This window comes from Ranitomeya variabilis, chromosome 1, assembly GCF_051348905.1.
Source record: "Ranitomeya variabilis isolate aRanVar5 chromosome 1, aRanVar5.hap1, whole genome shotgun sequence".
In the NCBI taxonomy this organism is placed as follows: Eukaryota; Metazoa; Chordata; class Amphibia; order Anura; family Dendrobatidae; genus Ranitomeya; species Ranitomeya variabilis.
In genome coordinates this window covers 94,900,060-94,915,853 of record NC_135232.1, presented here as the reverse complement: position 1 = coordinate 94,915,853, position 15,794 = coordinate 94,900,060, and the positions used below count along the sequence as shown (strand labels likewise).

General features: G+C 46.8%; 1 protein-coding gene across 1 annotated transcript in view; it reads left to right on the top strand.

Annotated features, from left to right (window-relative positions):
* The first annotated feature begins 11,088 nt into the window (after positions 1 to 11,088).
* The window catches only part of ADAMTS6 (ADAM metallopeptidase with thrombospondin type 1 motif 6), a 363,879-nt gene continuing 359,173 nt past the window's right edge, over positions 11,089 to 15,794 (top strand). Inside the window, exon 1 of the mRNA XM_077286170.1 lies at positions 11,089 to 11,387. The gene's annotated coding sequence lies outside the window, so the exon portion shown is untranslated. The remainder of the gene's footprint in view (positions 11,388 to 15,794) is intronic.

The following is a 15,794-nucleotide window of genomic DNA, read 5'->3' as shown; positions in this document are numbered from 1 at the left end:
GGTCCAATTTCTCCTGTTACGCTTGGGAAAATACAAAACTGGGGACTAAAAAATAATTTTTGTGGGAAAAAAAAGGATTTTTTATTTTCAAGGCTCTGCGTTATAAACTGTAGTGAAACACTTGGGGGTTCAAAGTTCTCACAACACATCTAGATAAGTTCCTTGGGGGGTCTAGTTTCCAATATGGGGTTACTTGTGGTTTTTTTTTACGGTTTAAGTACATTAGGGGCTCTGCAAACGCAATGTGACCCCTGCAGACCAATCCATCTAAGTCTGCATTCCAAATGGCGCTCCTTCCCTTCCGAGCTCTGCCATGCGCTCAAATGGTGGTTCCCCCCCAAATATCGGGTATCAGCGTACTCAGGACAAATTGGACAACAACATTTAGGGTCCAATTCCTCCTGTTACCCTTGGAAAAATACAAAACTGGGGGCTAAAAAATAATTTTTGTGGAAAAAAAAAATATTTTTTATTTGCACGACTCTGCGTTATAAACTGAAGTGAAACACTTGGGGGTTCAAAGCTCTCACAGCACATCTAGATGAGTTCCTTAGGGAGTTTACTTTCCAAAATGGTGTCACTTGTGGGGGGTTTCTACTGTTTAGGTACATTAGGGGCTCTGCAAACGCAATGTGACTCCTGCAGACCATTCCATCTAAGTCTGCATTCCAAATGGCGCTCCTTCCCTTCCGAGCCCTCCCATGTGCCCAAACGGTGGTTCCCCCCCACATATGGGGTATCTAAGGCCGGGATCACACATGCGAGAAATACATCCGAGTCTCGCATGGTAATACCCGGCACTGCCGCCGTCTCTCTGGAGCGGAGCGTGCAGCCACATGTATTGCTATGCGGCCGCACTCTCCGCTCCTTATACACAGCTTTACAAGTCTTCTAATGATAATCTCCTGCTGATAAAAGAGTTTTTATCAAAACTACACTAAGCAACCTAGTAAGTGACACATCGCTGGAATCAGGGTCTCTGCCTCTACATTATGTCGCTATCTGATTAGATGGAAAAAACGTTCTGTCAGCTTCCCTTAAAGGGGCACTTGGGCATTAAGAGGGAACTCTGCAGTTGTTATTGTGAGAGTTTTTTGAGGGAACCCTCCAGTTGCTTTTGCAAATAGGGCATTGTCTCTTTATTTTGTACATTTTGTGCGCTCTGGCTCGCAGCGGTTATTACACCACTAGTTTATTTTACAAATTGGGCACTCTCTGGCTTCCACTATTAGAAGGATAACTTTCAGGTAAGGATCATGCAGATGTCTGTGGATCTCAGTCTGGTCTTGCACTGCAGTGCCCGGACTGGCAGCGGGGCTCCTGACCTGCGAGTGACCGCCTGATAGCAATACATGAAGCGGTCATGCTCCGAGCAGGAGACCTGCTGCCGGTCCGTGCATTGTGATCCGACATCAGACTGAGATCCACAGATGCCTGCATGAGCCCTAAATAGTAAGAGGTCAATCCCTAGCTGGCACTGTGACTATGGTTCAGGGGGCACTTCCTGGTTGGCATCATTGATGGGGGAAATGTAGAAGCTAGTGTTTAGGGGGCCCTCCATGACGTTATTTAAAGGAGAGCTCTCTTTGTTATTGATAAAGGGGCACACCATAGCTGGCATTATTATTATTGGGAAAATCTAGTTGTTGCTAGGAAGGGCACTCGGTGGCTGGCACTATTTATGGTGGAAATCTAGGTGCAAGTGTTAAGAGGGCACCCCCTGGCACTATATAAAGGGGAAAATAGTTGTTATTATTAAGGGGGGCACTTCCGTAGCTGGCACTATCTATAGGTGATTTCTAGGTGTTATTGTTAAGGGAGGCACTCTGGAGGTGGCTCTATGTATAGCTGATTTCTAGGTGTTATTGATAAGGGAGGCACTCCGGAGCTGGCACTATGCATAGGTGATTTCTAGGTGTTGTTGTTCAGGGGGCACTCCGGAGCTGGCACTATGTATAGGTGATTTCTAGGTGTTATTGTTCAGGGAGGCACTCCGGAGCTGGCACTATGCATAGGTGATTTCTAGGTGTTATTGTTCAGGGGGGCGCTCGGGAGCTGGCACTATGCATAGGTGATTTCTAGGTGTTGTTGTTCAGGGGCACTCCGGAGCTGGCACTATGTATAGGTGATTTCTAGGTGTTGTTGTTCAGGGGGCACTTCGGAGCTGGCACTATGTATAGGTGATTTCCAGGTGTTATTGTTAAGGGGGCACTCCGGAGTTGGCAGTATGTATAGGTGATTTCTAGGTATTATTGTTCAGGGGGCACTCCGGAGCTGGCACTATGCATAGGTGATTTCTAGGTGTTATTGTTATGGGGGCACTCCGGAGCTGGTACTATGCATAGGTGATTTGTGGGTGTTATTGTTATGGGGGCACTCCGGAGCTGGCACAATATATGGAGGATTTCTAGGTGTTATTGTTATGGGGGCACTCCGGAGCTGGCACTATGCATAGGTGATTTCTAGGTGTTATTGTTAAGGGAGGCACTCCGGAGCTGGAACTATGCATAGGTGATTTCTAGGTGTTATTGTTAAGGGGGGCACTCCGGAGCTGGCACTATGCATAGGTGATTTCTAGGTGTTATTGTTATGGGGGCACTCCGGAGCTGGCACTATGCATAGGTGATTTCTAGGTGTTATTGTTATGGGGGCACTCTGGAGCTGGCACAATATATGGGGGATTTCTAGGTGTTATTGTTATGGGGACACTCCGGAGCTGGCACTATGCATAGGTGATTTCTAGGTGTTATTGTTAAGGGAGGCACTCCGGAGCTAGCACTATGCATAGGTGATTTCTAGGTGTTATTGTTAAGGGGGGCACTCCGGAGCTGGCACTATATATGGGGGATTTCTAGGTGTTATTGTTAAGGAGGGCACTCCGTAGCTGGTACTATGTTTAGGTGATTTCTAGGTGTTATTGTTCAGGGGGCACTCCGGAGCTGGAACTATGTAAAGGTGATTTCTAGGTGTTATTGTTAAGGGGGCACTCCGGAGCTGGAACTATGTATAGGTGATTTCTAGGTGTTATTGTTCAGGGGGGCACTCCGTAGCTGGCACTATGTTTAGGTGATTTCTAGGTGTTATTGTTCAGGGGGGCGCTCCGGAGCTGGTACTATATATGGGGGATTTCTAGGTGTTATTGTTCAGGGGGGCACTCCGTAGCTGGCACTATGTTTAGGTGATTTCTAGGTGTTATTGTTCAGGGGGGCGCTCCGGAGCTGGCACTATGTTTAGGTGATTTCTAGGTGTTATTGTTCAGGGGGGCACTCCGTAGCTGGCACTATGTTTAGGTGATTTCTAGGTGTTATTGTTCAGGGGGGCACTCCGGAGCTGGCACTATGTATAGGTGATTTCTAGGTGTTATTGTTCAGGGGGGCACTCCGGAGCTGGCACTACATATAGGGGATTTCTAGGTGTTATTGTTAAGGGGGCACTCCGGAGCTGGCACTATGTATAGGTGATTTCTAGGTGTTATTGTTTGGGGGCACTCTGGAGCTGGCACTCTGTATAAGTGATTTCTAGGTGTTATTGTTAAGGGGGTCACTCCGGAGCTGGCACTATGTATAGCTGATTTCTAGGTGTTATTGTTCAGGGGGCACTCTGGAGCTGGCACTATGCATAGGTGATTTCTAGGTGTTATTGTTAAGGGGGCACTCCGGAGTTGGCACTATGCATAGGTGATTTCTAGGTGTTATTGTTAAGGGGGCACTCCAGAGTTGGCACTATGTATAGGTTTTCATTGTACAGGGGGCACTCCAGAGCTGGCTCTGTTGTGAACTGTGTTTCTGGGCTCCCTCTGGTGGTCACTAACGGTATTGTGTTAGGCATGTCTTGTTGCAGGCCTGAGCTCCAGCTGTGTCGTTAAGCAGCGGGTGTTCCCTATTTAAGTCTCCTCTGGACTCAGTCTCTTGCCTGGCATCGTTGTATCCAGACCTATATGGTCTCCTCCGGATTCCTTTCAGTCTTCTCATGCAAGAAAAGCTAAGTCCGTTTTGTATAATTTGGATCGTTTGCATTTTTCAGTGTTTCTGTCCAGCTTGCTTAAAATTTGATTTTCTGGCACGCTGGAAGCTCTAGGGGGCTGATATTCTCCCTCCGCACTGTCAGTCGGTGTGGGGGTTCTTGAATGTTCAGCGTGGATGTTTTTGTAGGGTTTTCTGCTGACCGCATAGTCCACTATCTATTTTCTGCCTATCTAGACTAGTGGGCCTCACTTTGCTGAATCTAGTTCATCTCTACGTTTGTGTTTTCCTCTTGCCTCACCGTTATTATTTGTTGGGGGCTTTCTATATCTTTGGGGTTCAATTTCCCTGGAGGCAAGTGAGGTCTCATTTTCCCTCTAGGGGTAGTCAGTTCTCCGGCTGGCTCGAGACGTCTAGAACCAACGTAGGCACGTTCACCGGCTGCTTCTAGTTGTGTGTGTTAGGATCAGGTATGCGGTTAGCCCAGTTTCCACCTCCCTAGAGCAGTATTTATGTTTTTGCTATCTTGCCGGAATATCAGAGATCCTCTACCACTGGGATCATAACAGTATGCCAGGCCAAAAGAAAATGTTTATTGCATCGCAGAAGCGGGATTAAAAAGAAGTTCTGAGAATTTTTTTGTTTTTTTTTGTTGCTGCAGTTTGCCTAGCTTCTTCCATCCCCTTTTTTCTCTGAGTGGCTGGAACTCTGCTGCAGATATGAATGTCCAGACTCTGACTTCTAGTGTGGATCAGCTTGCTGCTAGGGTGCAAAGCATTCAGGATTTTGTTATCCATAGCCCTATGTCTGAACCAAAAATACCTATTCCTGAGCCGTTTTTTGGAGATAGATCTAAGTTCCTGAATGTTAGGAATAATTGCAAATTGTTTCTGTCTCTGAAACCTCGTTCCTCTGGTGATTCCGCTCAGCAAGTTAAGATTGTTATTTCCTTCTTGCGCGGCGACCCTCAAGATTGGGCCTTCTCTCTGGCGCCAGGAGATCCTGCATTGGTGAATGTTGATGCGTTTTTCCTGGCACTTGGTTTGCTTTATGAGGAGCCTAATCTTGAAAATCAGGCTGAAAAGATGTTGCTGGCTATCTCTCAGGGTCAGAACGAAGCTGAGGTATATTGTCAAAAATTTCGGAAATGGTCCGTGCTTACTCAATGGAATGAGTGTGCACTGGCCGCAAATTTCAGAAATGGTCTTTCTGAAGCCATTAGGGATGTGATGGTGGGGTTTCCTATCCCTACAAGTCTGAATGATTCAATGGCTCTGGCCATTCAAATTGATCGACGTTTGCGGGAGCACAAATCTGTTAATCCTTTGGCGGTGCTGTCTGAACGGTCACCTGATTCTATGCAATGTGACAGAATTCTGACCAGAGTCGAGCGACAAAATCATAGACGTCAAAATGGGTTGTGTTTCTACTGTGGTGATTCAACACGTTATCTCAGCATGCTCTAAACGCTTAAAAAAAATTGTTAATCCTGTCGCCATGGGTACTTTTCAGCCTAAGTTTATTTTGTCTGTGACTTTAATTTGTTCATTATCTTCTTACTCAGTTATGGCTTTTGTGGATTCTGGTGCTGCTTTAAGTCTCATGGATTTGTCGTTTGCCAAGCGCTGCGGTTTTGTCCTGGAGCCTTTGGAAAATCCTATTCCTCTTAGAGGAATTGATTCTACGCCATTGGCAGAGAATAAACCTCAGTATTGGACGCAAGTGACCATGTGCATGACTCCTGTACATCAGGAGGTGATTCGTTTTCTGGTACTGCATAAAATGCATGATGTTGTCGTTTTGGGTCTGCCATGGTTACAGGCCCATAATCCAGTTTTAGATTGGAAAGCTATGACTGTGTCTAGTTGGGGGTGTCAGGGGATTCATTGCGATTCTCCATTGGTGTCTATTGCTTCTTCTACTCCTTCTGAGATCCCTGAGTTTTTGTCAGACTTTCAGGATGTATTTAATGAGGCCAGGTCCAGTGCCCTTCCTCCTCATAGGGACTGTGATTGTGCTATAGATTTGATTCCTGGTAGTAAGTTTCCTAAGGGACGACTCTTTAATTTATCTGTGCCAGAGCATGCCGCGATGCGGAGTTATATAAAGGAGTCTTTGGAGAAGGGACATATTCGCCCATCCTCTTCTCCTCTTGGTGCAGGATTCTTTTTTGTGGGCAAGAAAGACGGGTCTTTGAGACCTTGTATAGATTATCGTCTTCTGAATAAGATCACGGTTAAATTTCAGTATCCTTTGCCATTGTTGTCTGACTTATTTGCTTGGATTAAGGGATCCAGTTGGTTCACCAAGATAGATCTTCGTGGTGCGTATAACCTTGTGCGCATAAAGCAGGGAGATGAATGGAAAACAGCATTTAATACGCCCGAGGGTCATTTTGAGTACCTGGTGATGCCTTTTGGATTATCGAATGCCCCTTCTTTGTTTCAGTCCTTCATGCATGACATCTTCCGGAAATATCTGGATAAATTTATGATTATTTATCTGGATGATATTTTGTTTTTTTCTGATGATTGGGAGTCCCATGTGAACCAGGTCAGGATGGTGTTTCAGGTTCTGCGGGAGAATGCTCTATTTGTGAAGGGCTCAAAATGTATCTTTGGGGTACAGAAGGTTTCTTTTTTGGGTTTTATTTTTTCCCCTTCTACTGTGGAGATGGACCCAGTCAAGGTCCGTGCCATTCATGACTGGACTCAGCCCACGTCTGTTAAGAGCCTGCAGAAGTTCTTGGGCTTTGCTAATCTTTACCGTCGTTTTATCGCTAATTTTTCCAGCGTGGTTAAACCTTTGACGGATATGACCAAGAAGGGTTCTGATGTTGCTAATTGGTCTCCTGCGGCCGTGGAGGCCTTTCGGGAGCTGAAGCGTCGGTTTACTTCAGCGCCAGTCTTGTGCCAGCCGGATGTCTCTCTTCCCTTCCAGGTTGAAGTTGATGCTTCTGAGATTGGTGCAGGGGCTGTTTTGTCGCAAAAAAGTTCTGATGGCTCCGTGATGAAGCCATGCGCCTTCTTTTCAAGAAAATTTTCGCCTGCTGAGCGGAACTATGATGTTGGTAATCGGGAGTTGTTGGCTATGAAGTGGGCATTTGAGGAGTGGCGACATTGGCTCGAGGGAGCTAGACATCGTGTGGTGGTCTTGACTGATCATAAAAATCTGATTTACCTCGAGTCTGCCAAGCGCCTGAATCCTAGACAGGCTCGTTGGTCGTTGTTTTTCTCCCGTTTTGACTTTGTGGTCTCGTACCTGCCTGGTTCGAAGAACGTGAAGGCTGATGCACTTTCTAGGAGTTTTGTGCCTGACTCTCCGGGAGTCTCGGAGCCGGCTGGTATTCTCAGATAGGGAGTGATTTTGTCTGCCATTTCCCCAGATTTGCGACGAGTGCTGCAGAAATTTCAGGCTGATAGGCCTGATCGTTGCCCACCAGAGAGACTGGTTGTCCCTGACAGATGGACCAGCAGAGTTATTTCTGAGGTTCATTCTTCAGTGTTGGCGGGACATCCTGGGATTTTCGGTACCAGAGATTTGGTGGCTAGGTCCTTTTGGTGGCCTTCCTTGTCGCGGGATGTGCGTTCTTTTGTGCAGTCCTGTGGGATTTGTGCTCGGGCTAAGCCTTGCTGTTCTCGTGCCAGCGGGTTGCTTTTGCCCTTGCCTATCCCGAAGAGGCCTTGGACGCACATTTCCATGGATTTCATTTCGGATCTTCCGGTATCTCGGAAGATGTCTGTCATCTGGGTGGGGTGCGATCGTTTTTCTAAAATGGTCCATTTGGTGCCCTTGCCTAAGTTGCCTTCCTCCTCTGATTTGGTCCCTTTGTTCTTTCAGAATGTGGTTCGTTTGCACGGCACCCCTGAGAATATTGTGTCTGACAGAGGATCCCAGTTTGTGTCCAGATTCTGGCGATCCTTTTGTGCTAAGATGGGTATTGATTTGTCTTTTTCGTCGGCTTTTCATCTTCAGACTAATGGCCAGACCGAGCGAACTAATCAGACGTTGGAGACTTATTTGAGATGTTTTGTTTCTGCTGATCAGGACGACTGGGTTACCTTTTTGCCACTGGCCGAGTTTGCCCTTAATAATCGGGCTTGTTCTGCCACTTTGGTTTCACCCTTTTTCTGCAACTCTGGTTTTCATCCTCGTTTCTCCTCGGGCCAGGTTGAACCTTCTGACTGTCCTGGGGTTGATTCTGTGGTGGATAGGTTGCAGCGGATTTGGAACCATGTGGTGGACAATTTGAAATTGTCACAAGACAAGGCCCAGCGTTTTGCCAACCGCCGCCACGGTGTGGGTCCCCGACTTCGTGTTGGGGATTTGGTTTGGTTGTCTTCTCGGCATGTTCCTTTGAAAGTCTCCTCTCCTAAGTTCAAGCCTCGCTTTATCGGTCCTTATAAGAATTTGGAAATCCTTAACCCGGTGTCTTTTCGCTTGGACCTTCCAGCGTCATTTGCTATTCATAATGTGTTCCATAGGTCCTTGTTGCGGCGGTACGTGGTGCCTATGGTTCCTGCTGTTGAGCCTCCTGCCCCGGTTTTGGTTGAGGGCGAGTTGGAGTACGTGGTGGAGAAGATTCTGGATTCTCGTATCTCTAGACGGAAACTCCAGTATTTAGTTAAGTGGAAAGGCTATGGTCAGGAGGATAATTCCTGGGTTGTCGCCTCTGATGTTCATGCGGCTGATTTGGTTCATGCCTTTCACGCTGCTCATCCTGATCGCCCTGGGGGTCTTGGTGAGGGTTCGGTGACCCCTCCTCAAGGGGGGGGTACTGTTGTGAACTGTGTTTCTGGGCTCCCTCTGGTGGTCACTAACGGTATTGTGTTAGGCATGTCTTGTTGCAGGCCTGAGCTCCAGCTGTGTCGTTAAGCAGCGGGTGTTCCCTATTTAAGTCTCCTCTGGACTCAGTCTCTTGCCTGGCATCGTTGTATCCAGACCTATATGGTCTCCTCCGGATTCCTTTCAGTCTTCTCATGCAAGAAAAGCTAAGTCCGTTTTGTATAATTTGGATCGTTTGCATTTTTCAGTGTTTCCGTCCAGCTTGCTTAAAATTTGATTTTCTGGCTCGCTGGAAGCTCTAGGGGGCTGATATTCTCCCTCCGCACTGTCAGTCGGTGTGGGGGTTCTTGAATGTTCAGCGTGGATGTTTTTGTAGGGTTTTCTGCTGACCGCATAGTCCACTATCTATTTTCTGCCTATCTAGACTAGTGGGCCTCACTTTGCTGAATCTAGTTCATCTCTACGTTTGTGTTTTCCTCTTGCCTCACCGTTATTATTTGTTGGGGGCTTTCTATATCTTTGGGGTTCAATTTCCCTGGAGGCAAGTGAGGTCTTATTTTCCCTCTAGGGGTAGTCAGTTCTCCGGCTGGCTCGAGACGTCTAGAACCAACGTAGGCACGTTCACCGGCTGCTTCTAGTTGTGTGTGTTAGGATCAGGTATGCGGTTAGCCCAGTTTCCACCTCCCTAGAGCAGTATTTATGTTTTTGCTATCTTGCCGGAATATCAGAGATCCTCTACCACTGGGATCATAACATGGCTCTATGTATAGGTGATTTGTAGTTATTATTGTTAAGGGGGTACTCCGGAGCTGGCACTATGCATAGGTGATTTCTAGGTGTTATTGTTAAGGGGGCACTCCGGAGTTGGCACTATGTATAGGTTTTCATTGTACAGGGGGCACTCCAGAGCTGGCTCTATGTATAGGTGATTTGTAGTTATTATTGTTAGGGGGGCACTCCGGAGCTGGCACTATGTATAGGTTTTCATTGTACAGGGGGCACTCCGGAGCTGCTACTGTACATAGGTGATTTCTAGGTGTTATTGTTAAGGGGGCACTCCGGAGTTGGCACTATGTATAGGTTTTCATTGTACAGGGGGCACTCCGGAACTGGCTCTATGTATAGCTGATTTCTAGTTATTATTGTTAGGGGGCACTCCGGAGCCTGATTCCAACAATGTATCACTTACTGGAAAACTTGAAGCAGTTTTTCTAGAATCCCTTATTCACTGTATTAGGGCGGTTTTTCATGTCCTGATATTTCCAGTACCAGAAAAACCAGTACCGGAGACATCCGTGTTCGTTTGTCACATCCGTGTGCTGTACTTGTCAGTGTATTGAAACAATTTTTTTCAATTTTAACCCTATGACTTGAAAAAAAGCACACGGACGACATGTGTGTGCGGTACGTCTTTACACGGACCCATTGACTTGTATGAGTCCGTGTGATCCGTGCAGCTGCACAAAAACCGACATGTCTACATGTTTTGCACACGGACACACGGTCCATGAAAACACGCTGACATCTACATGTGTCAGTGTCTCCGGTACATGAGAAAACGGTCACTACAAGTACCGGAGGCGCCGACGTGTGAAACCGCCGTTATAGATGCAGCAGAGCTCAAATGCTGAGCGCTCTATAACCCGCCCACACGACTGATTGGCAACTGCTAATAAATGATGTGGGCTGTGTCTCACAGATTAGCCCGATTGTTGGTCACCCCAGGCAATGATAACCTCCTGCTGATAAAATACTCATTGTACTGAAACTACAACACATAGCCAAGTAAGTGACACATTGCTGGAATCAGGGGCTCTGTCCTTACCTAATGCTACTTTCAGAGGGGACTCTTTATAGGGGGCCAGGTGCTAGTGCTACGGGGACAGTATTTAGGAGGGTACTACGGCATTGCAGGCTCTGACTGCAGTTGGGAACAGGGATGTGAGTGAGAGCAGAACTTATCTTAAAATGTGTCATGTTAATCCCCCAATGACATATTTAGTGCCCCCCAAAACCATCATTCTGCAATAGAGCGCCCCCGGAGGTTATTTCAGCCTCTGTCCCCTTTAAGTAACAAAGCGTTATAGAGAAGCCCACAGACACCAGTGTGTCACACAGCACGGCATGGCACGGTGTCCTCGGTGCAGGGTCCCGGCTCGGAGCCGCCGGCTGCCACCTTCTCCCCTGCCTGCACCCCTCCAGTCCCATCCCCCGTCCTGCACTTCTCCGCACATGCGCACTAGAACGTAAAGGGAGGAGGGGGGGGGGGTGAAGCAGTGACGTCACTCTCCCCTCCCACTTGCTGAGCTGCCAAAAAAACTGATGAGCCCTAAAGTTGGCTGCTGGCAGATAGCGAGCTATGAGTGGCCACTGCGGCTCCTGCACAGGGCTCTCTGCACTCTCTCCACAGACACATGCACTGAAAGCTGCTCACACAACACAAGGCAGCAGTAATCATAGTAATCAGACCCGCCACATGCGGCCAGCACTGTGAGCCCCCTGTTATACCCCTGTGTCAGTGCCAGAGGATGGTGGTGGCACCAGGACAGGGCTGCTGCTGCTGCTGGAGGAGGCTGTCTGGGGTCTGCACAGGGAACACACAGGAATGGCCAATGTCTGTGCTGACAGGACATGAGAGAGGTAAGAGGCAGCTCCTGCCATCCTCCCTGCACCCTCCTGGCTGTGTGTGCTGGCAGCCCACTCTTCAGCTTGTCTTGCTTGTTACATTGTTGCACCTTTTTGTGTTATTGTTCCTCTGTATCGTATACACCTCAGTGCTCAGAATGAGAGAGATGTCCGAGAGCTTGCACTCCATCCCCTGGGATAGCAGAGGGTTAAATAAAGTCAGAGAGCTTGCAGTCTAGTTAGGAAGATAAGGATTGAGCTAGTGAATGGGGCCAGAGAGCTGACAGTCTAATTGGGGTCTACACTAGTTGGTAAATGGAAGGCTGAGTGATGTCACAGAGCTAGCAGTCTAATTAGCTGTGTAGCTAGAGATCTGTAGGTATCAATGGGCTTCTGTGTTGGTGTCAGGGAGCTTGCAATCTAATTTCTATGGGGTGGAAATGAAGGTTGAGTGATGTGTAAGAGGTAAGAAGAAAGTGTCCCATAGACTGCACTCTAATATGATGAGGTCAGCAGTGTAGATTATGCATTGAGCACCTGAATCATATTAAAAGGTAAGAAGGAAGCGCCAGAGAGCTCAAAATCTAATGTTTGGGGTCAGTGCTGAAATGAGGGCTGAGAAATGTGTATGAAAGGAGAGTCAAAGAGCTTGCACTCTTAAGTTGAGGAGGTCAGTAGTGTGGACATGTATTAAGACCTTGAATTGTGTCGGAAGGTGTGAAGAAAGCGCCAGGGAGCTTGCAATCTTATTTTATGGGGGTTAGCACTGTACAGGTGGAAATGAAGGCTGAGTGATGTGTAAGAAGAAAGTGTCCCAGAGCTTGCGCTCTAATGTGATGAGCTCAGCAGTGTAGATTATGCATTGAGAACCTGAAATCATGTTAAAAGGTAAGAAGGAAGCGCCAGAGAGCTCACAATCTAATTTTATGGGGGTTAGCACAGTACAGGTGGAAGTGAAGGCTGAGCACTGTGTAAGAAGAAAGTGTCCCAGAGCTTGCACTCTAATGTGATGAGGTCAGCAGTGTAGATTATGCATTAACAACCTGAATCATGTTAAAAGGTAAGAAGGAAGCGCCAGAGAGCTCACAATCTAAAGTGGGAGAGGAGGAGAGAAAGTTCAGTACTTAAGCAGTGGAAGTGAAGCCAACTTTTATGCTTCATGTATTAGAGAAAAAAAAAGTCTACTTAAGTCAGTCAGACAAGTGCATAGTTGTGTCTGGCCTCAGACGGGCAGCGTTAACGTGTTCGCTCCGTCTGATGCTCTCGGATATGTTAAGCTCTTAATAGACTAATCACGGAGACATAAGAGTGTGGTTCTGATTTTCATCTGGCCATTTAGGATCTCCGAGACGTTTATCGCGGCAGCGTCTCGCATGTGTGTGTATGTATGCTGCAGCCATCATAGGGAGTGCAGGTCTTGGCTGTGGAGGGCTGAATTGGAGGAGAATGTATATAGAGGGGTTATGTGAGGTTGAACCCCACACTCGCCCCCCCTTTGCTTCCAAGCTGAATTTCACTAGACTTTCTATTTGGGTGCCAGACTTCTGTAGGACCCACAAAGCAAAGCCCGTCCTGCTGTGACTGTAAGGAATCATTTATAGGGTTATTAGGACTTTTTACTCCTCTTTTTGCAGCTGTAGGTTTATGCAGCAATTTATAGGTGCCGGACCGCCAGTGTGTTCACATTGCCCAGTTGCCTGCAATGGTTCTGTGTCCACTGCTCCAGTCCATTTGTCCAGCTGGCTGTGAAGATGCTTCCTTACTACGACTCCCAGACTGGCGGTGGATGATAGTGGTTGTAGGTCGTTGCCTGGATGACTGGAGCCTCCGTTACCTGGACGCAATGTGTTTCTTGGGCTCGGCTAATTTCTTCCAGTCTTGCGCTGTAATATGGTGAGGAGCATAGAGAAGGATTGTTATTATCTGGGCTACCGGTGTGTAAGGCAGTTTGGGATGGTGCCAGCTGTCTGGGTCACACGCGTTTTATCCAAATAGATTTAGCGCTGCTGATGGATGGTAAAGGGAAGATCAGCTGGAGCTAGGCTAGACTCCTGCCTCCCCCCTGGATGTGGTTGCAATTTTCTCCACTTTTATGAAAATAGCAAAGTTCGTGAAGAATTAAGAAGGAAATGGTCTTTTAGTGATAGCGTTACATCATGCATGACAAATTAAAGGCAGGGTAACGAGACGTAGCGCTCCGTTGGGTAGTAAGGGGTTAAATATTTCTGCTTTTTTTTTTTTTAGAAAAAATTATAAAAAAATTGTACTGTCCAGCTATTACCAATGAACAAAATGATAAGAACCACGTTCAAGTTTCCATTGGGGGTTTTCCTTATTATCGAATTCTTTAATATGTTGATTTATTCTATAGAGCGTGTGTAATAAATAGGATGTAGGGGATCAATATGTCATTGTTGTGACCAGGGCTGTGGGGTCGGTAAGCCAAACCTCCAACTCCTCAATTTCCATGACACCGACCCCACCAAAATGGGCTCCAACTCCGACTCCACAGCCCTGGTTACGACCAACGTTTGGGAATGCCACCTCGAGACCAATTGTGTATGCAGCCTCACTGGCAATGATTCATGGGAAAAAAAGGATGCAAATTAGCCTTAACATAAAGACCGAGAACGTTACTACGGCCACACTGGAGGAGCTTGAAACTTGAGATGCCCAATATCCCTAGTCATGTTGCGATTATCATTAACCGGTCAGACATTTGAAGAGGGCGTGGATGAAGCCACTGCTGACACCCTGGGGGACCTTCTCTCTCAGGAGAATTACATGGTTATTGAAATTCAACATGCCCGACCCTGATCTCTCCCAACATCATCTGTCAGGGATAGTCGGGGGGCCCTAATACATAGTAGATGGTTGTCTGGTCCCACTAACTTTTCTGTGTTTGGGGTCATTAGGTCAGTAATTTGATCAGTTATTAGGCAAACATAAGTCTATAGTTGATAATGATAATCCAAGGCTATCCAGTTACACTTAATCGCTTTGTCTTCGCATGTATCTCCAAGCCTAAATTGGGGTTTAGGTAGCCTTCTTTTCCCAACCTCTACATCAGTGTTTCTCAACTCCAGTCCTCAAGACCCACCAACGGGTCAAGTTTTCAGGATTTCCTTAGGATTGCCCAAGTGATAATTTCAAAGGAATCCTGAAAACTTGACCTGTTGGTGGGTCTTGAAGACTGGAGTTGAGAAGCACTTCTCTACATTCATGTTCACCAGGAGTACACAATACCCCAGGTAAGTGTTGGAGCCATACAGTCTTAATATGGGTCCATATTGGTCAGAAGATGCTCAGAGATCTTCTGTTCCATGCATGACCCCAGGTAAGTGTTGGAGCCATATAGTCCTAATGCGGGTCCATATTGGTCAGAAGATGCTCAGAGATCTTCTGTTCCATGCATGGCCCCAGGTAAGTGTTGGAGCCATACAGTCCTAATGCAGGTCCATATTGGTCGGCAGATTCTCAGAGATCATCTGTTCCATGCTTGGCATGTCAGTGTTCGGGTTTAACGCCTACCTACTGACGTACTGTTCTGGTCCACTTTGTCGTTCTCCTGCTCGTCATTTGTTAACTCCTTTAGCCTTGTGTTGTCCACCTCGGCTACACTTGGTTTAGATCCTGATAAACGGCTTGAGGTACGCAGGCCAGGTAAAATGGTTCTGTAAAACAGCTGTGCATAAGAGCTGGCTCCTGCTTCCAGATCGTTTGCGCAGTTGACACATTAGCTGCAAGCGCTTCACGTTTTATTGTAACCTGTAGCAGACAGAAATGCATGTGTTAAAAAGATAAAGGGCTTGTAATGTCTTTTAAAGGTGCAGCAGCATTAAACGTGTGCTCAGGCCCTCTAGGCTATGTCGCTATAAAGATTCTGCAATGCTTTCTACCATTCGAATCCTACAGATTTATTTTCCTAGATTCTTTTTTTTTTTTCTTAAGTCTTAGAATTTTTAAAGCTGGTTTATTAAATAATATTTTAATCCTGATTCTTTGAGTCTGCACACAGATAATACATGTTGTGCCGTGATACATGTATGATCACTCGGGGTCCCACCGATCCAGAGACCTGAGGTCCTAAGTCCCATGTCTGAATTTCGTGTTTGGACGTCTCATATGACCATGGCTACTTTCACTTCTACAGGACTGACAGCTAGGCTCCAATAGACGTGAATGGAGTGGCGTGATTATGCAAGGGACATCCAATGCGGTTATCATCTATACATCGGTTATCATCTATATTTCACAAGAAATGACTTAAATGAGTTGTCCAGAACTATTTTCTGCTTTGACTACGGGCCTAAAATCTAATAGGTATTCCCTGCCAGCAATTCATCTGCTCCACGTCACCTGCCAGCGATTCATCTGCTCCACGTCAACAGAGCTGCTTTGCCGATTGGTCTCACCGCTGGC